This window comes from Pantherophis guttatus, chromosome 7, assembly GCF_059756535.1.
Source record: "Pantherophis guttatus breed Tessera chromosome 7, ASM5975653v1, whole genome shotgun sequence".
Classification (NCBI taxonomy): domain Eukaryota; kingdom Metazoa; phylum Chordata; class Lepidosauria; order Squamata; family Colubridae; genus Pantherophis; species Pantherophis guttatus.
In genome coordinates this window covers 47,634,820-47,659,674 of record NC_142069.1, presented here as the reverse complement: position 1 = coordinate 47,659,674, position 24,855 = coordinate 47,634,820, and the positions used below count along the sequence as shown (strand labels likewise).

The 24,855-nt window shown below is 42.4% G+C and overlaps 1 protein-coding gene and 1 pseudogene across 2 annotated transcripts in view; both read right to left on the bottom strand.

Annotated features, from left to right (window-relative positions):
• Nucleotides 1-24,855, bottom strand: part of SAXO6 (stabilizer of axonemal microtubules 6) — a 104,235-nt gene that overhangs the window by 64,755 nt on the left and 14,625 nt on the right. The window lies entirely within an intron of this gene.
• Nucleotides 12,080-13,604, bottom strand: LOC148112832 (uncharacterized; annotated as a pseudogene).

Below are 24,855 nucleotides of genomic sequence, written 5' to 3'. Positions count from 1 at the left end.
GCGAGAGAGAAACACATCGTAACAGATGAACCTAAAGATTCAAAAATGGTGAGCGAACTGCCTGCAGATAAGAATATAACAAAAAAGAAGATTAACAATCCCACGCAAAATTTTGAATGGCAGCCATCTTGGTTCCAACAGACCACTAAGATGAGCGAAGCAGAGCCAATCAGAAAGCAGAATTCAAAATATCTGGCGCGAAAAGCCTTACACGATGCAAAAAACAAAAGGGAGAAAATTTACTCTTCAGAAGAATCAGACACAGAAATCGAAGAAACTTCAATAGAAATGCAAATAGAATCAGCAATGAAAACGCTTTTTGCAGCATTCGGTCCAAAATTGAAAATCACAAAAGAATCGACAAAAGATAGCAGTCGAAAAATAAAGAAAAGACAAACAAGTAAGCAAACGTCTCAGAATCTACCCGCTTCTATCCAAACGACGAGAGCACCGACGCCTGAACCCAGAGAGCCCTGCAGATACCATCCCACACCACAGACGATCCCAGGAACCAGCGATCTCAATGAAAGAAAGCGAGCGCCTGCTGTCACCTGGACTCCCAAGATCGAGCCAGAGACCGATTCGTCAGAAGAGGAACGCTATGAGGGAGCTGCAGCAGCGAGAACCTCTCCCGACAGCTCCAAGAGCAAAATGAACAACGCGCATGTGCAGAACTACGTAGACAGCTTCGGAGGACATGAAGAACAGAGAGAGCCATTCAGACTCATTGCGAGCATACCCACACCATTCTGCAACTATCAACACTTGCAAGATCACGGACTACCCCCAGTTGTAAGTAATGGATCTAACAACATTGGGAATTTACCCAATGATTTCCCAAAACTGAGAATAGATGGTATTAATTTGCAGGAATGGTGTCAACAGCTTCAGGTTGTTTTTCTAAAAGAAAACTTATTATTTTTTATTACTAACCCCCCAAAAAGACCTTGGACTCTAAAATTGGACTGCTTACACCACAGAGCATTTTTCTTATTAATTTCCAGTATATCTCCTGCTATGTACCATAGTATTAAGCAAAATCTGACTGTCTCAGAAATTATTCAATGCATGTTTAAATTGTTTCACAGTGAAAGTGTAGCCACTACAACAAGAATGTCTAAAGATTTCTTCTCAGCTAGGATAAAGCCAGGGGTTACTATAAGTGAACATTTAATATCTTTAAACAAAATCAGAGCACAGCTGCATTTAAGGGGAGAGATAATTTCAGATCAAACAATGAAAAGTGTTATCATTAACTCACTAGACCCATCATGGGAAAACTATATATCACATTTAGACACAATCAATTTAGGGTATTTATCCATAGAAAATTTATCAAATAAGCTAATAGCTGAAGATAATTCAAGAAGGAGTCGTTGTAACAAACACATAGAACATAAACAATATAAGAGGGTAGCATTCCAGGAAAGATATCGTGAATCAATTGAATGCCACAATTGTGGATCCAAAGAACATAATAGGAGAGATTGTCCTAAATTCCTTAGAGAAAGACAAAAAACTGACTATAGAAATAGATATCATAACAGACAATCATCCATTGATAGACATAGATATAGAAGTCCACCCAACTATAGAGAACATAGAGGGGGCAGGGATAATTCAAAGGATAGAAGATCTGGTTCACTAAATGGATTAAACAAACATAACACAACTAGCATACAACAGTCAGAGGACAATGACTGGCTCATTGATTCTGGGGCAACTAATCACACTACACATAACAAAAATATATTATCTTCATTTATAGAAGATAAATTTGTAATTAAAGTAGCTAATCAAGAAAAGGTCCAAGTCATTGGTAGAGGGAATGTAAACTTACCCGGTCTAGGAAAAATAGAGGGGGTATTGCTAATACCAGAAATACCTCATAACATACTTAGTGCAATAAAACTAAGTAGAGATTCTGACATAAATATAGTATTCTCAAAAGGAAAAGCAACACTAGAGAAAAACAAAACAAGCTTAGGTAGTGTGGTCATTAAAGGAGGTCTATCATATTTAATCACAAAAGAAAGATGGTTACACAATATTGATTCCAACATGGAAGAAAACAATGACATAGATAATGGAGACAGTAGCAATAGTGATAATGAAGAACATGAGACAATTCATAGTCACAAAGACACATCTATTAATGGCACACCCAATGACAAAAAACCCAAAATTGGAAAACCAATTCATGATGAATGTGCACATATTTTACATAGGAAATTAGGACATGCTAGTTTTCCTGTAGTACAAAAGATGATTGAACATGCTGAAGGTGTTAAAATAAAAAATTGTAAAAACTATTTGGAATGCTCAGTATGTAAGTCCACAAAACTCAGAACTAGTCCCAAACCAAGAAAGGCAACAAGATCAACTAATCAAATTTTTGATTTGGTACACATGGATTTAGTTGGTCCATTAACACCATCAATCACATATAGAAAAAGTTATTTTCTGACTATTGTAGATGACTATAGTCGTTATGGGTTTGTCTATACTTTAAAACACAAAGATGAAACCTTTCAGAAATTTAAAGAGTTTTACAAACGTGTAGAAACACAACATAACATTAAAATAAAACAAATTATGACAGATAGGGGATCTGAATTCATGTCAAAGGAATTCTCCCAATGGCTAAAAAACAAAGGGATGCTACATTTCACATCTAGCCCTTTCTCTGCATTCCAAAATGGAGTGGCAGAGAGAAAGAACTCGACATTACAAACCATGATTAGATGCTCATTAGAAGATGCTGGCTTAGGTAAACAATTCTGGTCAGAAGCATTACAATATTCCAATTATACACAAAATAGAACTTGGTCCAGCATTATAAACAAGACACCATATGAACTAATGTACAATAGAAAACCCAAAATAGCACACATGCACATATTTGGGGTCACTGCAGATGTACACATACCAAAGCAATTGAGGCGTAAAGGAGAGAACGTATCCAGAAGACTCAGGTTCATGGGATACGAAACAGGCACAAAAGGGTACAGATTTATTGATAATAATAACAAATTTATAATTTCTAGAACAGCAGTATTTCATGAACAGGCCAACTGGTCTAAAATACATCTTAATGAAATATTCCCAATCACAAATCCAGACACTGAACATCAGGATAAAATAACCAGAGAAGAATGTAATCACAACACACATAAAAACAAAATTAAAACATGGACAAACAGTCAACACAAAATAAAGACAGATTCGCTAACAAAAAAGGAGGCAAGATATTTACATGATAACGATAGTAAACCAGAAAAAACAATCAGATGTAACAGAAACCAAGTGTCAAACAAATACTAAGATTACGTAATGTACATGGATAGCGAAACATCAACACCAAACACATACGAGGAAGTATTAAAACTTCCCCCCGAAGAAAGAAAAAAATGGGAATCAGCCATGGCCAAGGAGATGGATAGTTTACGAAAGTTAAATGTATTCACACCTACACCTGCACCTAAGGATAAAACTATTATAGGCACCAGGTGGATATATAAAGTTAAAAATCTAGAAGAAGGCAACACTTTATACAAAGCTAGATTAGTTGCACAGGGTTATGCCCAAAAATATCCTGAGGATTACACAGACACATACTCTCCCACAGTAAGAACTGAGAGTGTCAAAACAGCTTTAGTTATAGCATCAGCACTTGACCTTGATGTATTCCAATATGACATACAAACCGCATATCTACACGCAAAACTCGATAAAGAGATATATGTAAGAGCACCTCATAGTCAATACACAAACAAAAATGAAACGTGGTTATTAAATAAAAGTTTGTACGGATTGAAACAATCTGGCAAACGATGGTATGAATGTTTAGTCAAAGTACTCAGAACTATGAATTTCAATGCTACTACTGCTGACAACTGTTTCTTTGTCAAAAAGGAAGGTGACACATTAGAATTTGTGTTAATTTATGTGGATGATATTTTGTATATAGGTAAACATAAAGAAAAGAGAGAGACATTTGTAACAAAACTAAATGAACATTTTTCCTTAAAATCATTAGGGAAGGTAAATAAGTATCTTGGAGTTTAAATCAGTAAAACCAAAAAAGGATTCAAACTTTCTCAGAAAGATAAGATTATAGAACTCATAAACAAGTGTAATTTAAACAATGCTAAGCCCTGTGACACTCCTATGCAAACTGACTTCTTGAGGAACATAGATGAATCATCCCCCGAATTTAAAGATAATACACTCTACAGATCAGTTATTGGTTCCCTTCTATATATTTCTAATTGGACTAGACCTGATATTGCTTTGCCCCTCAATTTGTTATCCAGATACGTCAGCAAACCCTTATTGTATCATTGGGAAGCCGTTAAAAGAATATTAAGATACTTAAAGAATAGCTTAGACTTCTGTTTATTACTGGAACCTAATAATGTCAAAGAGCCCATCCTCACATGTTATGCCGATGCGGATTGGGCAGGTGATACTATATGTAGAAAAAGCACATCTGGTTATATATTTTTTCTTAACGATTGTCCAGTTTACTGTTACATTGGAAAACAAGATTTAGTAGCCACCTCAACGACTGAAGCAGAATATGTTTGTTTGTCTAAAGCCTCCAACAATCTTGTATGGTTTAATGATCTATTGTTAAATACTTGGAAGAAACCTTCATTACCATTTATCATACACGAAGATAACAAGGCTGCTATTGAAATATCTAGATCTGATAATATTGGTCAAAGATCCAGGCATATAGATATAAAATTCAAGCACGTGAGACAATTATCTCAGGATGGATTTATTAAAGCAGTCCATTGCGAAACATCAGAACAAATAGCTGACATATTGACAAAGCCTTTGCCTTCTAAACAGCACAAATACTTGACTTCAAAACTGCAAGTTTTATACTGCTCTGAATCTGAATGTAATTATTGTTGTATATCGAATCGGCATTTAGAGGGGGATTTGTCACAAGTAAATGCCTTATTCTCCAATATGTAAATAGTATATAACCGAGGTATTAGGGGCTAACTTATTCTTCATCATTTAATATATTCATATTTAACCACTCCCATTCCTTGCTCCGCCTTGTGTATATAAAAGGAGCTGTATGCACCTCCTCCTTGCTTCTATCTGTAATTATTCAGCGAATATAGAATGCCTACTGTAAATAAACAGTGTTTTGTTTGAATACTTCATTCTTAAATCAATTATTGAGTCTGATCCTTAAAATATTGCAACATCACCATCGTGGAGTTTGGAGTGTGACTGTTTGAGGTTGTGGACAGGTGTCTTTTATACTGATAACAAGTTCAAACAGGTGCCATTAATACAGGTAATGAGTGGAGAACAGAGGAGCCTCTTAAAGAAGTTACAGGTCTGTGAGAGCCAGAAATCTTGCTTGTTTGTAGGTGACCAAATACTTATTTTCCACCATAATTTGCAAATAAATTATTTCCAAATCAGACAATGTGATTGTCTGGATTTGTTTTCTCATTTTGTCTCTCATAGTTGAGGTCTACCTATGATGTCAATTACAGGCCTCTCTCATCTTTTTAAGTGGGAGAACTTGCACAATTGGTGGCTGACTAAATACTTTTTTGCTCCACTGTATATAATATTCCTTTTCTCTTCCTATTTTTCCCATAACAACAGCCCTGTGAGATAGGTTTCATGCCTAATGTGGGACTAGAACCCACAGTCTTCTGATCTCCAGCCTGTTGCCTTAACCACTAGACCAAACTGGCTCTCAAGTATGTTCATGTCTTGGACGGCTCTAAAGCATCTTTTCTGGAATCAAACAAGCACAGCTTCATTTTCCAACTGGAATTTTAATTAACATGACCTAAAAATGATTTGTAATTCAACTCTTTAGTCTCAGAAAAACAACATAAAGTCACTATACTGCTTTCAAAATCCCTTTTCTTTTGGAAATCCTTAATAAGAGGCTCACATTCACAACAAAGGTGGATAATCAGTAACCATCAAAGTTTAGTAGTATATTTTACTACTACAAGTTAGCGCATGGTTTGCTGCTAAAATTTGGCAGTGCTGCCTGCCACCCAAAATTGATTGTGAGTCACTATCCTGAAACACTCAAAGAACTGGGATTTCTTTCAATATGATTCAGGTAACACACTTTAAAAATTGGGCTTCCTGGATTTTTAAACTAGAGTAATCTCCTGGCCCTGTTTATCTTCCTCCTGTAAGCAGAAGAAATTAAAACTATAATTAAAATTAACCAGTAAAAATACTGCCCACTTGGTAGATAACATAATACATTGTTTCAGTTTCCTACTTTATTTGATAAATTCAAGATTTTCCTTGCCCATTATTCAGTAATCTACAATATATTATCAGCCAATGTATCCTTTTTTGTCTAATATTTTTTCAGAATTTGTGTATTTGTATGTGTTTTATAAATGTTAATGAAATGTATAGACACAATTCCTTATTTTTCAGAGGTCCAAATGCACAATTTAATTGTGGCAGATAGGATGGTTCTGGCTCACATCACGGACACCTGTCTGGGTGAGAATGGAGAAGTATCTCTAGCCAAGATGTGCTTGACTGGTTTTGGGGTACTTCACCAGCCTAGTTTCTAAAGTTGCAGAGGTAAATTGACAATAATCTGGAAAACTAATAGACTGATGCAGTCTTTAAATTAGATCTAACCATTCTTGCCCCTGATGAAGTGCAAGAACTGCAGTTTACAAAATAAAAAATAAATAAATGTTTAAATTGTCTAGAGGCAAGACTGATCATTGAGACTCAACCAACACATTCAACCAGAGATTACATCCAAACTGAACACAGCAAGGAACAAACAACTACCCAACCCCCGCAAATGAACCTTTAGATCACAGCAGGGGTTGGTTCTACTTACCTTTAATATCGGTTTGCAACGGGATCGCACGCAACCACTTCGCTCGTGCACCTTGCTTTGGCGCATGCGCAGATCGCTTCTGATGACATCAGGGTCAGTGGGTGGAGCCTCCTGCCGGTTTTACTACTGGTTCTATAGATCCGGTGTCGAGATCCCCTCGCCATTCAGCGGGATAGGGGGAGCTGCGGATCCTGGCGCTATGCATATGAAGTTGACCCCGCTGTTATACCTACTTGGATCGGCGGACGGGGCGTCGGGCGGGGTGGTTGTTTACACAGGTGGTGGTGGGTGTTTAGCATAATTAGTAGGCGGCCGGTCACGCTGCGGTCGGAGCTAGGATTCTGTTTAACTGCTTTGCTGCAATTGCTGACTCATGCAGGGGCCGGGTGCTCCGGAAGGGCGTGTCAGCCAATGTAATCATTGGGCGCGTGGGTTTAAAAGGTGTTGGAAGGCGGCTGCTCCCAACGCCAACTTTGTATGCCTTTTGCATTAATTGTTTTCTTCGCTACTGACGGTGCTAGCGACCGTTTGAAATAAACCGCTTACAGCAACTAAGACTTGGCAGCGTCTGTTTATCCGACGGCTCCTGGACTCGCAGTTAGGAAGCTAGACAGAAAGTCGGCGTTTTCATCCTCCTTTTCGCTGGTCTGTCTCGTTGGTGTTGCACCCGGAATGGCGGAAGGCACGACGGTCGGGACATCGGCGATAGAGGAAGATACGGCGGAGGACACCGTGGTGGAGGCTGCACCCGGTGCTCAAGCAGCTGAGGAGGGGGGGGTAATGGTCGTTCGCCCGAAGGAGAAGCTGGTGCAGGAGGATGCCGCTTCTGTTGAAGGCAAGGCTGTCGGCTCCGGCGGAACAAGACCAGAGTTAGGTGAGTGGTGGCAGAGCTCCGCCCTCACCGCCCCAAGGCCGCTCTCAGCACAGTCAGGGGACACGTCTTTCCAGGGGTGGAGAGAGCGACGGTGGTTGGACGACGAGGAGTGTGATTGGAGCCATTCTTCGGGGCTAGGAGCCTCCACCCTGGATGTGCTGCGTGAAAAGTTTGGAGAAGGGAGCTTTCGAGATGCCCCCTCCTGGCAACCGTGGGCGCAGTCGCATGAATCATGGCAGAGTCATGGGGAGACCCGGAGCAGTTCCGGGGCTCGGTTCCAGCTAGCAAGCCCGAAACTCCGCATTGAGAGGGGGGTGTATAGACCTGGTAGGAGAGGTCCATCCCCAGCTTCTGGTTCCACAACCCCGGTGGGGGGGTCTGTGCGGGGGGGGGGACCAGGAAGCCTTCCAACAGTCTGGCTCCCAACAGGCGGGTCAAGGGGGGGCCCGCGGCCCTCTCCCGCAGCAAAGAGGGGCTTTCCAGGATACCCGGCCGGGGGCCCCAACCCCACTGTGGATGCCGGGGGTGGGCGCCCCGCAACAGCAACAACAACTCTGGGGGCCTCCCCCCATACAGGCCACATTCGATGGGAGTGCCGACAGGGTCTCTTTATTCTTGAGTCAAATACTGAGTTACATGGACCTCTACGGGCGTCTCTATCCGTCCCAGTGGGCCATGGTGGTGGCTATTACCACCGTTCTAACAGGTGAGGCTGCAGATTGGGTTGCGGATTTACATAGCGACCACGCTAAAGAGCTGGCAAATGTGGGACTCTTTCTAGAAGCGTTACGCTGCCGGTTTGAAGACCAGTCCAGAACACAGTTGCTTGAAAGCGAATTGGTGGCCATAAAACAGGGGGGTAGACCAGCGAGACAGTACGTCAAAGAATTTCGCACAGTGGCCGGTCGCCTCCGTACATGGCCTGAACGTCTCTTAGTACATCAATTTCGTCTCGGACTGGATAGAGAACTACGGCAAGCATGTGTTTATCGGGGACTACCGCCTAAGCTGTCAGAGTGGTTCAGCGCAGCTGTGGATTTAGATGTCGGACTACGTGAGTTCCGTACCCGGGGTGTGAGTAGCCTTCCTTTTACCCCTCGGCGGGCCACGGAAAGACCGGCAAGCCCCAGAGGGGTGAACACCTCCCCGCCTCGTTCTCTGGTCCCTATGGGGAGGGGGTCGATTCGCTGTTTCAGGTTTAATCAGTTGGGGCATCCGAATCAGGGGCAACCCACCACTGGATCATGGGTGTCAAACTTGTGGCATCACACTGCCATCATGTGACCTTTTTTGATGTTTTTTCCATTCACGAAGTTGGGGTGAGCATGGCCTGCATGTGATGCATCCAGCCTGGGGACCGTCAGTTTGACACCCCTGCTTTAGATGAACTTCAAGATACAGGCCAATGGCAACATGTCACTCATAGAAATAAACAACAACCAAGAACAATGTTTCGGCTGTCTAATACAGTAAAGCCCCATTGGAGCTGAGCAATTGATTTTATATCCTCTTCCTGGAAGAAAGCATGCAGACATCTGGAGAAGGGACATCATTGACAGGAAGAAAAATAGCTTCCTAATGGTGGCAAAGGAGACTTACTTCTCAGGGGAATGGAATCAGCAATTTGTAAACTGGACAATCAATTCATGGAATATTTTGTCTCCCAGGAAGAAAAACCACAGATGTGACTGAGAACCTTATTAAAATAATCAAGCCCACACAAATGATGCAACAAAGAGCCTAAAAACGATATCAATAGACTATTAGCAGCTCAGAATGAAAGCCAAAGGTTAAGGAGAACAGGTGGTATTTTCATCTGTATTTCCAATTGGTCAACAACCAATGAGGGAACGGAGAAGTTTAGAAATAAATCACTGGTTTAAAGGATGGTGAGGTTGAGAAAATTTCTGATTCCTAGACCATGGTCTACATTACCTTTATGAAGGGCTTCTGGCAGGGGATGGCTTCAGCTCACAAGAACTGGGAAGAATGTGTTTAGAAAACAACTGACTCGTCTTATCCAAAGGGCTTCAAACTAAAACTGGAAGACGAGGGTGACCAATCTTTAGGATCTTTAAGACCTAATCCCAAGCATCAGCCCCAAGACAACCAACCAACCAATGAGGTAGGGAGCAGTGGTGGGTTCCTCCCGGTTCGGCCGAGCTGGTAGCGGTGACGATATGACGTCACTGAACCGGTTCTCCCTCCCCGCCCTCCCACCCCCCCGTTATTCTTACCTTTTATTTGGTCCCACCCCCAATCTATTGCTGCCTCCTGAGTCCCAGTTGATGACTAGAGGGAAAAAAACTGTTTAAACTCTTGCCGCGGGGCTTCAAAGGGCCGTCCTACAGCTGATCAGTGTTAAAAGCAAACAAATGAGTCGGGTCGTAATTGCGAGGACTGGTCGTAAGTGCAAGGACCTTCCAGAAATGACTCTGACCAGCTAGCCACGCCCACCTAGTCACATGACCTCCAAGCCACACCCACAAAATAAGCCACACCCACAGAACCAGTAGTCAAAAAATTTAGAACCCACCCATGGTAGGGAGTGGTGAGAAGGAAGGAGAACTCAGATATAAAACAGGAGACATAGGAAGCAAAAGCAGGGAGAACCATAAAGAACTCTGATGCCTCTATACTAATGCTCATAGTGTGAGGAACAAACAGAGCAAATTTGAATTCTTCTTCTTCTTCTTCTTCTTCTTCTTCTTATTATTATTATTATTATTATTATTATTATTATTCTTATTATTCTTATTATTCTTATTATTCTTATTATTCTTATTATTCTTATTATTATTATTATTATTATTATTATTATTATTATTATTATTATTATTATTTATTGAATTTGTATACCGCCCTACTCCCGAAGGACTCAGGCCGGTGAACAGCCAAATAAAATACATATAATACAAATGTTAAAAAACCATTAAAATACAATTAAATAATTGGCCCAGAAAACAAAATTTAAAACACCCAAAATTTATAAGACAAATTTAAAATTGAAGAATTTTAAAAATTTTAAAAATTTTAAAGGAGAGGTTAGGCCAGGCCGGCCTGCTGGAAAAGAAATGTTTTGATGGCATGGCAGAAAGCACGCAGGTCCGGGATCCTCCGTATCTCCGGGGGGAGCTCGTTCCAGATGGCAGGTGCCCCCACAGAGAAGGGTCTCCCCCTGGGGGCCGCCAATCGACATTGTTTGGCTGACGTCACCCTGAGGAGCCCCTCTCTATGGGAGCATACTGGTCGGTGAGAGGCTACTGGTGGCAGAAGGCGGTCTTGTAAATACCAGTCCTAAGCCATGGAGCGCTCTAAAGGTGGTAACCAAAACCTTGAAGCGGACCCAGAAGACCACCGGGAGCCCGTGCAGGTCGCGCAGGAGGGGGGTCACATGGGAGCGCCCCATCGCTCCCATAACCACCCGTGCAGCCACATTCTGGACCAGCTGGAGCCTCCGGGTGCTCCTCAAGGGGAGCCCCATGTAGAGAGCATTGCAGTAGTCCAGGCGGGAAGTGACGAGGGCATGAGTAACCGTATTTAACGAGTCCCGATCCAGAAAGGGACGCAACTGGTGAATCAGGCGAACCTGATAAAATGCCCTCCCGGCCACAGCCGTCAAGTGCTCTTCTAAAGACAGCTGTGAGTCCAGGAGGACCCCCAAGTTGTGAGCTCTCTCCATGGGGGCCAATGACTCGCCCCCAATAGTCAGTGATGGCACCAACTGATTATATCGGGATGTTGGAAACCACAGCCACTCAGTCTTGGATGGGTTGAGCCTGAGTCTGTTCCTCTCCATCCAGATCCGTACGGCCTCCAGGCACCAGGATATCACTTCAAGGGCATCATTGGGGTGGTCCGGGGTGGAGATGTACAGCTGGGTGTCATCAGCGTACTGGTGGTACTTCACCCCAAAACCACGGATGATCTCACCCAGCGGCTTCACATAAATGTTGAACAGAAGGGGCGAGAGGACCAACCCTTGTGGCACCCCACATACAAGGGGCCTCGGGGTCGACCTCTGCCCCCCTGCCAACACTGACTGAGACCGGTCAGAGAGGAAGGAGGAGAACCACCGCAACATGGTGCCTCCCACCCCGAGCTCTTCCAGCCGGTGCAGCATGATACCATGGTTGATGGTATCGAAAGCCGCTGAGAGGTCTAATAGGACCAGGACAGAGGAGCAACCCCTGTCCCGAGCCCTCCAGAGATCATCAACCAATGCGACCAATGCCGTTTCCATGCTGTACCCAGGCCTGAAGCCCAACTGGAATGGATCCAGATAAGCCGATTCATCCAGGTACTGAGGGAGCTCTCGTGCTACCACACTCTCAACAACCTTCGCAACAAAGCGAAGGTTGGAGACTGGACGGTAATTTGCTAATACTGCCGGGTCCAGGGAAGGCTTCTTGAGGAGAGGTCTCACCACTGCCTCTTTCAAGGCGGCGGGAAAGACACCCGCACTCAAAGAAGCATTTATAATCCCCTGGAGCCAGCCTCGTGTAACCTCCCGAGAGGCCAGCACCAACCAGGAGGGATACGGGTCCAATAAACATGTGGCAGCATTCAGTCTACTCAGTATCCTGTCCAAGTCTTCGGGAGTCACAGAATCGAACTCTTCCCAGATAATATTCTCAATATTCTGCCTCCATCCTCCCCCCTGAATCTACCCCGTCAGAGTCCAGATGTTCCTGAATCTGAGCGATTTTATCATACAGATACTGTACGAAGTCCTCGGCTCTACCCTCCAAGGGGTCCTCCCGCGCTTCCTGAAGGAGCAGGGAGTGGATCACCCTAAACAGGGCGGCCGGGCAGTTATTTGATGACACAATAAGAGCGGAAAAATAGTTACATTTTGCCACTTTTATCGCCACAAGGTAAGTCTTAATATGAGACCTTACCAGTGTTCGATCAGGTTCAAACCGGCTGGCCCTCCAACCACTCTCCAGGCGTCTTTTTCGGCGCTTCATCTCCCTCAGCTCCTCAGTGAACCAAGGAGCCAAGCGAGATTGGCGCCGAGTCAGAGGCCGCAAAGGCACGACCCGGTCCAAAGCTCCAGCGGCCGCCCTATCCCAGACAGCCACTAGGTCTTCAGTCGAGCCGTGATCCAGAGCCTCAGGAAACGGCCCAAGCTCCGTCTGGAACCGATCCGGGTCCATCAGGCGCCTGGGGCGGAACCACCTCATCGGTTGCGCCTCCCTGCAGTGGGGTGTAGTGGTTCAAAGGTCAAGGCGAAGGAGGGAATGATCCGACCATGACAAGGGTTCAGTCACTATATCCCCAATATCGAGATCATTCAACCACTGTCCAGAGACAAAAACCAAGTCCAGAGTGTTTCCCCCCATGTGAGTAGGGCCATGCACTAACTGGGTCAGGTCCATAGCTGTCATGGAAGCCATGAACTCCCACGCTGCCTCAGATGCTTCACCGATGGATGGCAGGTTAAAATCCCCCATGACCATAAGCCTCGGGGTATCAACCGCCACCCCGGCTATAACGTTGAGCAGTTCGGGCAGGGCCGCTGCCACGTGGCAGGGAGCCAGGTATGTGATCAGCAAGCCCACCTGTACCCCATGACCCCACTTCACCAGGAGGGACTCACAACTGGCAATCTGAGGAACAGTGGTCTCCCTCAGACCAAGACCTTCTTTTATAACAACCGCCACCCCCCCGCCCCTACCCTGTGACCTCGGTTGACGAAATGCGCGGAAACCAGGAGGGCATACTTCAACGAGGGGGACCCCCCTCTTGGCCCAACCAGGTCTCCGTAATTCCTGCCAGATCGGCTCCCCCGTCCTGAACTAGATCACAAATGAGGGGGGCTTTATTTACTACAGATCTGGCATTGCATAACATCAGAAGAAGGTCTGGGCCCTGAGATTCTGGACTACCTGGGGAATGAGAGGAGCCTTGGGGACCGGAGCACGCCACCGCTTGAAGACAGCGGGCGCGCACTCCCAGAACCAGGTTTGGCCCCCAGCTCCCGCCATATCTGCCCCTCCGACTCACAGTACTGATGTACTGGCCCTCATCGTTACACACTCTAGCCCCCTCATCGACCCGGGACCCTGCGCCTCCCATGCCATGCCCCCCAGCTGGGCCTGGTCCCTCCCTCGGTGGGTTATCCCTGAAACCCACAACCCTAGTTCCAATCTAACCCTCCCCCCCCAGAACCCCTTAAAAATTTAATTAAAAAATTAGATAGAAAACTCCTCAGCCTCCTTTTCGCTGCATGCCACCTCTCAGGATTTCAAAACCCATCACCAAGGTAGGCCCTCGATAGTGTGGAGGGCCAGACGTGCGAGAGGGGGGAGTCTCGCAACACCAAAAGTTCAGCTGCTGAATACATCCGAAAACAGCCTGGGGTAAGATGATATATGGCCGGGGATTCAATCATGATCTACAAGTAAAATGGTCCCGGAGAGAAAATACAGAGCCTTTGGTATGGGTCATCTGGAATCCACTGCCCTCTCACAGCAGTGAAAAAGAGTCTCAGCTGTTCAAAAGAAACCGGAGTGTCAGCCTCAGCTTTGCCTGCTTCAGCTGCCATAAGAAAGGGGGGAGGGATTAGTATGGGTGCGAAGGGTGGGAAGATGCAGGAGGTGTTTTATTTTTCCTTGTAGGACGTGTCTTCATAAGAAACGAAAGTGGATCTTCAAAGGGGACGGCTGACCAACTGCCCTACATTCCTGATGAATGACGCTGCCAGACGTGATGCCACCTGACCTTTGAGAGACCTTTGGATTGGCTGATGATCAATGGACACGGGGGGGGGGGAGAGAAGCTTAGTAGATGCATTTCGCGCGTTTTGCTCACTTCCAGCTTTACCTGGGTTGCGATCATTTCATATTCAGTAAAAGTACTAATCTCTTCAAAATGTTTGAGTTTGGATTTTTCTTTCCTGGATATTGAAGGAAGCATACCTGACACGGAGGATAAAAACGCCAAAACCACCCTCTCACGATGGCTGGCATTAAAAAGATGGACTATCACCTCCGGTAATAGAACGGCAGCAGTGGACCAGGTTCCCTCAGTACCCACAATCCAAAGGCCAAGAACTCTCCTTATGGCTAAAAGGTATGAGATGGAATATAGAGCCAAGATGAGGGGGGCAGACTAAAGATGGTAACAAAGAGAGGATAAGATGGATCCAGGGAGGATTCTACAAGGCCAGGGGAGAGTTCTCCACGGCGGATGGAAATAGTCCGGATGACATATGACCAAATAATGCCTGAAACCAGGCGATAGGGGAAAGAGAGACCAAATAGGGCAACAAACCAGCCACTAGTCCGTGGCCATCCAGCCCTTCCAAGTCTCCTTCAGATCTTCCAGCAATCCTATAATTCATATAGTTGCTCCCAGGTTCCCAGATCTTTACAAAGTTCCTATCCAGAGCAATTCCAAGATGGTAAGCCACCAGCGAGCTCCTCTCACTCTCCACCGCAGTTGATTTGACAAGGCTGACTTCTCTCGGTGCTGTCCCAACGGCCGCCATCATAGCCGCCCCCGCTGCCACCAGCAGCCAAATCATCCCCCGAGTCCTCCATGAGCCCCCGGGGATCCCAGAAAGGCCGCCGCATCGCCGCCACCGCTGCAAACGCTGCTGCCACTATTTTGGCTTCTGTTACTGGTATAGCCGCCCCCAGGAACACGCCGAGTAGTAGCAGCTGCCGCCCTGATCGTCGTCACCGAGGCCTCCCAGTGGCATCTGCCCTCACATCAACTTCTCTTGGCTCTTCTCAGTCCCCGAGATGTTCCAGAGAGCACAGGCTCTTAAAAGCTCTCTATGGGACTGGAACATATTCATCTAGCCGGGCCGGGCCAAAGAAAAGAAGCTTGGCCCATACAAACCCCCGAAAATTACCCCCTCGGCAACGGAGGATCAGCTGGAGGCTGTCATCTTGGAGCATGCACAGAGGATATTACACAAGGGTGAGTACAATATTGTTGCCATTACCGAAACTTAGTAGAATGAAATTCATGACTGGAATGTACTGCTGGAAGGCTATAAACAGGCTTAAAAGGAGATGAAGTTGCTTTATATGTAAGAAATCACTGCACCTCTACAGAAATGCATAAAACGAAGAATGAAAGCCCTGAATGCATATGGGTTACTATAAAAAGAAAAAAAGAATGACATTGCCATAGGTGTATACTATAGGCCAGTGATGGCGAACCTTTTTGGCACTGCGTGCCCAAACTGGAATGCATGTGCATGCTTGTGCACCAGAAACCTGAAACCAGCTTTTTGGGGCCGTTTTTTGGGTCATTTTCAGGCCATTTTTCAGACCGTTTTCAGCCCTTTTCCAGCCCAAAACTGGCCTGAAAACAGCCCAAAAACGGCCTGCTTTTTGGGCGTTTTTCGGTGCTCTGGTGCCCATGAAGACCAGCTGGCATGTGTGCCCACAGAGAGGGCTCTGTATGCCACCTCTGGCACGCATGCCATAGATTCGCCATCACGGCTATAGGCTATGCAGAGGAAGAACATTTTGCTAATCAGTTAGCTAAGGTATGCAGGAAATGTATCACAGCAGTAATAGAAGACTTTAATTACCTCAACATCAACTGGGAAGCAAACTCTACAGCAAGTGGGAGGTCAAACAGGTTCCCAATGGGCCTAGCTGACAACTTTTAGAGTAGGGAACTATAGGATCAGCTATAATGGATTAAATTTTAGTAACGGAGATGAAATGATAGAATTGAAGTTGTGGGAACTTTGCAGGAACCCTATTATTCTATGTTCTGTGTTTATCATTCTTTTTATATCTGCTGTTTTCTTGGAGGGGTGTCATTTTAAATTCAGAGTCCTTTTGTTTCCCAATATTATTTATAAGACTGACATACAAGCAACATCTGTCATTTTATTATCAGGCATAAATACAAATAAAGAGAGTGTGTTTGATTGCAATAGTAGACTAGGCATTAAATTGTATTAAACAATCACAATTTCTGTAGGAATGAAATTACAACATTGTTCTCTAGCAAGCGCGGACAACTTTTTATCCTTTATGTATTTTAAATCAGCTCCAGATAGCAAGATGAACAGGTAGAGATTATGAAAACTGACAGTACTCCCAAACTTCTGGAGGGATTCGTCTGGGAAAGATTTTCCATTCTAAATCAGGACTACATAAAAACCTGAGGCCAAGAGCCTCATGTAGTTACTCAATTCTGCAAGACTTTTGTAGAGTTATAGAAGACCTTCGTGAATTAATGCATAATGGTAACAACATGCCATTAAAAAAGAGTAAGTATGTAACTAGCACAAAAATATATTAACTATATTTACTATAAATTAAATATCATGAATTTAAATGTTTATCCTGTCTTCTCAATTAGTTTTTGAAGTGTAACCACCAATATATTAGTCCATGACCAACTGAAATCTTACTCTATCCAAAAAAATTCTGCACACCTTTCTAAACCACCTGAATATCAAAATTATCATTTTCATTCGCAATCTCAGGTATAAGGAAAACTGGTCCAGATTCTGTTGAAATCTGCCTTGGAAACGAGATATTACACATACTGGCACTATTTATTTCCTGCTCAACAGTGAAAGCAAATGAACTGTAATGATATCCAAAAAAGGATACAAAACAGAGAAGTGTATCTTTAAAAGATTTTTTTCTATATTTGAGAATCAAAGACTTGAATGTCCTTGGCTTATATCCAGGCTTTTGCAAGAGGAAGGCTGCTTGTGTGCAGTACTGTTTTCCCACCCCTCCTCCACTCTGCAATTCCAAACCAATACCTCCCCCCTTTTTTGTGAGTTAGGGGACTCTAAATAGCATGGCATGACATAGCAGAACAGAACATAAAAACATTGAGCTGGGATGATTTTTTTTTTAAAAAAAACAGAACTTTATTTTAAAACAGAAATATCCAGGAAATGTCCTTTCAAAATGTATTTTGTGAGCACACTACTCATCAACAATGTATTTCAATCTTTCAAATGTATAGGATAAATTCTAATACATAAAATATCAATTCATAATTGAAATAAAAAGATTCTTTCTTGGAAAAACGTTTACTACTAGTCGTCTATTTCTGCAATTTTCTAAGGCCATAATTAATGCTTTAACTGTGAATTATTGGGATCTGTTTAATATTGGACCCAGAATATATTTTTGCAACCATAAGGCTGTGTGAGATTTGTCCAGGACTTAATTTCATGTAGTTTCAATATTATTCAAAACTAATATAAACATTCAAATTTTTAACTCTTCCTTATTTCAATTCTTCCTCACTATTTGAAAAATGGATTATGACTTCAAATGAAAACTCCTTTCTTTGAATCAAAGAATAACCTGGAGCATTTAAAAGAAAATTCTTCTCATATTTGATTTATAGGTACACCTTTCCTTTAGACTTGTATTCTCATTACTAGTACCTCAGGGAGGTACTCATTACTAGTACCTCAGGGAGGTACTAAGAGACTAAGAAATAAAATACCGTGGCAGTTCATGGATAGAGCAGTAATGAATAAATATCTTTTGTCCATAAAATCTATGGCATATGTTGATGTTTACATATTCTGATTTCATAAAATTGCATAAATACTTGAAACGAACAACTGATAGTCATTGTCAGCAATAAAGAATGGTAAACATTAGAACTGCAGCATGATCCAGATTCAAGGGCAAAATGTGATTTGGAGCACATGTGGGTACATATGAACATCTGTTAAGAATATGTTAAACCTATGGTGTCTTTTTCCAGAATTGCATGCCAGCTGCAGAAAACAGCTATAATCTTCTGAAAAGCTGGAGTTGCTTTTCACCTGGTCCCAACAGGTGATATATCTATGGCAAGTTTTCTCTGAATCACAATCCAATCTTTTGATTCCAGATCTTTGCCCATCCCTAATAAAGCTCACCTACTATATTAATAAATTTTTATCATTCAGAAAAATCAAATATTTGATGCAAACAATGGGCGTGTTCTAACCATTAGAGTATACACACAAATTAATTTAATCTGGATGGAACCAATTGTACATATTTATATTGTATAACTTTATATATTTCTGAAGAGCCTTTTAATTCCAAAGGGGAAAACTAATAATCATATTAGTCTCTTGGAGCAATACAACAAGGAATTTAAAATTTCATAAGACAGTTTAAGCCATTTCTAATAGCTATCTACAGCCTTTAAAGCTAGGCTATGCATACTCTCAACACATGCAGTTTCCCCCATCACACCATCTGTTATATAATGTTACAGTTATTATGTATTAAAAAATAAGTTTTTAAAAATGTACTCCATTCTGTAGCCTGGTGTGTTTTTTTTAGTTCTCTTATCATTCCCAGTGTTCCTAGTGTCCAGGAATGAGGATTGGAGCTAGATTTAGAAGAAAATCACTGCCTTGTGTTGCTTATTTTGTAACTGCAGATGAGTGCTTAAGTATAGGACTGATGTATATCATGATGTGTATCATGATTGTTTAAAAATAACTGTAGCCAGACCACACACAGTTTGATGAAAATTGAATGTTATATAAATAAAACAAATAAAACATTTTTTTTAAAAGTATAGGACTGATTCTAGTATGAGGTAAAGTAAAATCAGGTAAGATTCAGAGAGGTGGAAATTGGTTCATTTATCTTCATGTCTATTTCCAGGAGGCCTGCTCAGCTTAATGTATTATTTTGATGGACTGAACACCAGGGAGAACTACTGTAGATCAAAGTAGATTGAAGTCCTATAATGCCAGATATAGGAACTTCCAGCATGGCTAACCTAAGGTGACCAGACATCCCGCTTTTGGCGGGACAGTCCCGCTTTTGAGCAATTTGTCCCACGTCCCGTGGCGTTTTAAAAAAGTCCCGATTTTTCATTCTGCCTCCTGAGTCCCGGCTGCCTCCTGAATCCCCGCTGATGGCTAGAGGGAAAAAAAACTCTTTAAACTCTTGCCGCGGGGCTTCAAAGGGCCGACCTACAGCTGATCAGTGTTAAAAAAAAAATGAGTAGACCCATGCCTGCAAAAATAGAAAAAACAGCCCGTTAACAACTTCCGCTAGGTTAATTAGCTGCAAAAAGCTGCAAAAAGTTCCTGGAGCAGATTTTTTTCCCCCTAGCTATGCTGAAAACAAAGGCGAAAGCGAAAGTAAAGCTGCAACGTGACAAAATGAGGCAGAGAGAGATTTCTTTCTTTTTCTTTTTCTTTTTCCTCACCAAAAAAGGTAGGTACAAAACTGCAAACAATGGGAAATTTTGGGCAAAAGAGGAGAGTTCAAGATTTTAAAACACAAAAGAAAAAAAGCTCTATTTAACTAGGGAATTGTAATAATTGAGATACTATTAATAATTGTATATTGTGTTGAAAGCAGAAATGGTTAAGTTGTGGTTTGGAGGAATATATGGGGGAAATTATTTGGTTTATTATTATTGGTAAATATAATTAATTGATTTGTAAGAAATTGGATTGCATGGAAATAATTGGAATATTCATGTTCATATTGATTAATATACAAAAAAGATAGTTATATAACTAATTGATTTATATTAAAATGTTGAATTTGTATTAAACAACTGTATTACATAATTACATAATTAACCAATGTGAGGATGGATATAAAAATAGATGACAATGGGAAGGGGTATAATATATAATAGAAGGGAAAAATTGAATTTGATTAAGATTAGAGATGAGGATGAAGGGTAATATTGTTTTTTTTTAAAAAATAGATGAGGAATAAATATGGCAAAAAGGAAATATAGAAATTGTAAATTTAATTGAAATGACTAAACGCTGTTTAAATTTGTGAACCAGCCAAATATTCTGTTCAAAGAAAATACATTGTATGTTTGTATGTGTGTTTCTAATTATTGCTATTTATTCATATTTGTTCTCTTTTATTCTTTAAAGTTTAACAATTCATTCTTAATCTTAATATCTTTATATTTGCTTGGGGTTGGCTTTCTTCCCTTTCATCTTTTTTATTGTACAGCAATCTTTCTCCTCAAACCTACCACCACTCTCTTTTCTTTCCTTCTTACTTTCTCTTCCCCCCACCCTCTTTTTCTCCTCCCTACTTCCTCTTCCTTTCTCCTTCTCCTCCTCTCTTCCTCCCTCTCTTACCCTCACTCCTACTCTAATTTCCATTCCTTCATCCCTCTCTATTTCTGTATCCTTTAATGCATATGGACTACTCAGAGGGCTGAAAAAGTTATTTTTGACTGGTCCTCACACTTTTGACCAGTCCTCGAACTTACGACTGTCCTCACATTTTACGTTTTTGCCCTATCTTGTCACCATGGTGAAGAGAAACAGTTGTGAAATGAGTGACATGGTTGTTAAGAATGCTGCACGGGCATAAATGTGAGGATGGTCATAAGTGTGAGGACCAGTCAAAAGTGCGAGGACCTGTCAGAAATGACTTTTTTCAGCCCTCTGGTTAGTCCTTTTGTGCATATGGACTACTCAGAGGGCTGAAAAAGTTATTTTTGACTGGTCCTCACACTTTTGACCAGTCCTCGAACTTACAACTGTCCTCACATTTTACGTTTTTGCCCTATCTTGTCACCATGGTGAAGAGAAGCAGTTGTGAATTGAGTGACATGGTTGTTAAGAATGCTGCATGGGCATAAATATGAGGATGGTCATAAGTGTGAGGACCAGTCAAAAGTGCGAGGACCTGTCAGAAATGACTTTTTTCAGCCCTCTGGTTAGTCCTTTTGTGCATATGGATTACTCAGAGGGCTGAAAAAGTTATTTTTGACTGGTCCTCACACTTTTGACCAGTCCTCGAACTTACGACTGTCCTCACATTTTACGTTTTTGCCCTATCTTGTCACCATGGTGAAGAGAAGCAGTTGTGAAATGAGTGACATGGTTGTTAAGAATACTGCACGGGCATAAATGAGAGGATGGTCATAAGTGTGAGGACCAGTCAAAAGTGTGAGGACCTGTCAGAAATGACTTTTCAGCCCTCTGAGTAGTCCCTATACACATAGCCATGGCCACCCGGTCACATGACCAGCTAGCCACGCCCACAGTCACATGGCCTCCAAGCCACGCCCACACAATAAGTCACGCCCACAATGGTGTCCTTCTTACCAATGTTAAAATCTGTTCACCTTACCCTATACACATAGCCATGGCCACCCTGTCACATGACCAGCTAGCCACGCCCATCCAGTCACATGATCAGCTAGCCACGCCCACAAAATAAGCCACGCCCACAATGTCCCTCTTTACCAATGTTAAAATCTGGTCACCTTAGGCTAACCTGACTTATCATTTTGAGAAAGTCTAAGGATGAATCAGTTCGGCCAAGAGCCATATCATCTGCCAATACTTCTGGAGCTGCACCAAGAGATTACCGGTAGCTTCGAAATGAGGCATTACAGGTGTTACGGCAGCATGTATGGTGTCAGGCTTCACACCAGGCACAGCAGTACATTTCAACCCTCCAGACACTAAATTGTAACAAAATTTATCCTTAGCAGAAGAGTCACTATCAGGATATGACTGAATAAATTACACTTTGGGGCAGAAAATAACTGATACATATGCATAAAATCTGCCAACTGCAGAGTATGGAAATCAGTATCTACATAATCTGTTTTGGGGTTTAAATATTATGCTTTTTCCTCCCACATCTGCTCAGTATTTGCATAATGGTTCTGACTGGTCTCAGAGTCACTCTTCTAGCTTCAGCCCTTGCAAAATTTTGCTATGATGAAAGACTTTCAGAGCAAGGTATCTAAGTGGAGAAAGAGAAGCAACAAGTTCCCTGCCTCAAACCTGAGAATCTTTGGGAAATGCTAGCTGGCAATAGCTCTACCAAAACTGAAAGTTGGATCCAAATTCTTGAAGCTTCTTGTTCAATCTGACATTTTTCAGTCAGGCGTATACAGGTGAAACTCGAAAAATTAGAATAACGTGCAAAAGTTCATTTATTTCAGTAATGCAACTTAAAAGGTGAAACTAATATATGAGATATACTCATTACATGCAAAGCGTGATAGTTCAAGCCTTGATTTGTCATAATGTTGATGATTATGGCTTACAGCTCATGAAATTCACCTCAGAAAATTAGAATATTATATGAAATCAATAAAACAAGGATTGTACATAGAACAATATCGGACCTCTGAAAAGTATAAGCATGCATATGTACTCAGTACTTGGTTTGGGCCCCTTTTGCATCAATTACTGCCTCAATGCGGCATGGCATGAATGCTATCAGCCTGTGGCACTGCTGAGGTGTTATGGAAGACCAGGATGCTTCAATATTGGTCTTCAGCTCTTCTGCATTGTTCGGTCTCAAGTCTCTCATCTTTCTCTTGGTAATGCCCCATAGATTCTCTATGGGGTTCAGGTCAGGCAAGTTTGCTGGCCAATCAAGCACAGTAATCCCATGGTCATTGAACCAGGTTTTGGTACTTTTGGCAGTATGGGCAGGTGCCAAGTCCTGCTGGAAAATCAAGTCAGCATCCCCATAAAGCTCGTCTGCGGAAGGAAGCATGAAGTACTCCAAAATCTCCTGGTAGACGGCTGCGTTGACCCTGGACTTAATGAAGCACAGTGGACCAACACCAGCAGATGACATGGCTCCCCAAATCAACACAGACTGTGGAAACTTCACATTGGACTTCAAGCATCTTGCAGTGTGTGCCTCTCCATTCTTCCTCCAGACTCTGGGTCCTTGGTTTCCAAATGAGATGCAAAAGTTGCTCTCATCAGAAACGAGGACTTTGGACCACTGAGCAAGACCAGTTCTTTTTTTCTTTAGCCCAGGTAAGACGCTTCTGACATTGTTGTTCAGGAGCAGCTTGACAAGAGGAATACAACATTTGAAGCCCATGTCCAGGATCTGTTTGTGTGTGGTGGCTCTTGATGCACTGACTCCAGCCTCAGTCCACTCCTTGTGAAAGTCCCCAACACTTTTGAATGGCCTTTTCCTGACAATCCTCTCCAGGCTGCGGTCATCCCTGCTGCTTGTGCACCTTTTTCTTCCACACTTTTCCCTTCCACATAACTTTCTATTAATGTGCTTTGATACAGCACTTTGGGAACATCCAACTTCTTTTGCAATTACCTTTTGAGGCTTTCCCTCCTTATGGTGGGTGTCAATGATGGTTTTCTGCACAACTGTCAGGTCAGCAGTCTTTCCCATGATTGTGATTCCTACTGAACTGAGAGACCATTTAAAAGCCCAGGAACCCTTTGCAGGTGTTATGGCTTAATTAGCTGATTAGAGTGGGACACTTTGAGCCTAGAATACTGAACCTTTTCACAATATTCTAATTTTCTGAGATTATGAATTTGGGGTTTTCATGAGCTGTAAGCCATAATCATCAAAAGTATGACAAATCAAGGCTTGAACTATCTCACTTTGCTTGTAATGAGTCTATCTCATATATTAGTTTCACCTTTTAAGTTGCATTACTGAAATAAATGAACTTTTGCACGATATTCTAATTTTTTGAGTTTCACCTGTATAACAAAGGGGTTTTCTTGGAGAGGTTTTTTTAAAAAAACTTTGTCAAATGGGATTTTTATCTCCTGCTTCCTAACTTTTGCAATGAGCTTTTCTAAGTTGCTGATGGGAGATCATAACAGAGGTAACTCCACTGCTTGGCTGGGATTCTCCCTTGCTTTAATTTTTTCATTTCCTGGGCTGACTGACTTTGGAACCATTTTCTTATGACAGCTTTGTACAATCTCTTCAGCTGTTCTGCAAGGAAGCTATTCTGAATGAAAGGTAGTAAAACACTTGCATGAAATGCTGAGTAGGAATTGTAATGGAGTTGTCGGCTGTGACATTGGGACTCAAAGATTGTGGCAACATCATCTGGTTTATAATGCAATAGGATGAATTGAGGCCATGTTCTCATCATCAGAGTACGCTGTCTCACTTGCATGAGGGCAAGCATGAAGATATTTTCTGCCTGTATAAGGCTGGTTGATAAGCACTAGGGATTTTCCAAAATGTTCCCCATATTTTTTTGTTTCTACAGGTTTTAAATTTTGTTGTTTTTTGTTTTTGTTGTTATTCATGGCATAATTCATCATTTCCACACATTGGATCAGTAGTGGGTTGCCCCCGGTTTGGACCGGTTCACAAGAACCGGTAGTAAAACCAGTGGGAGGCCC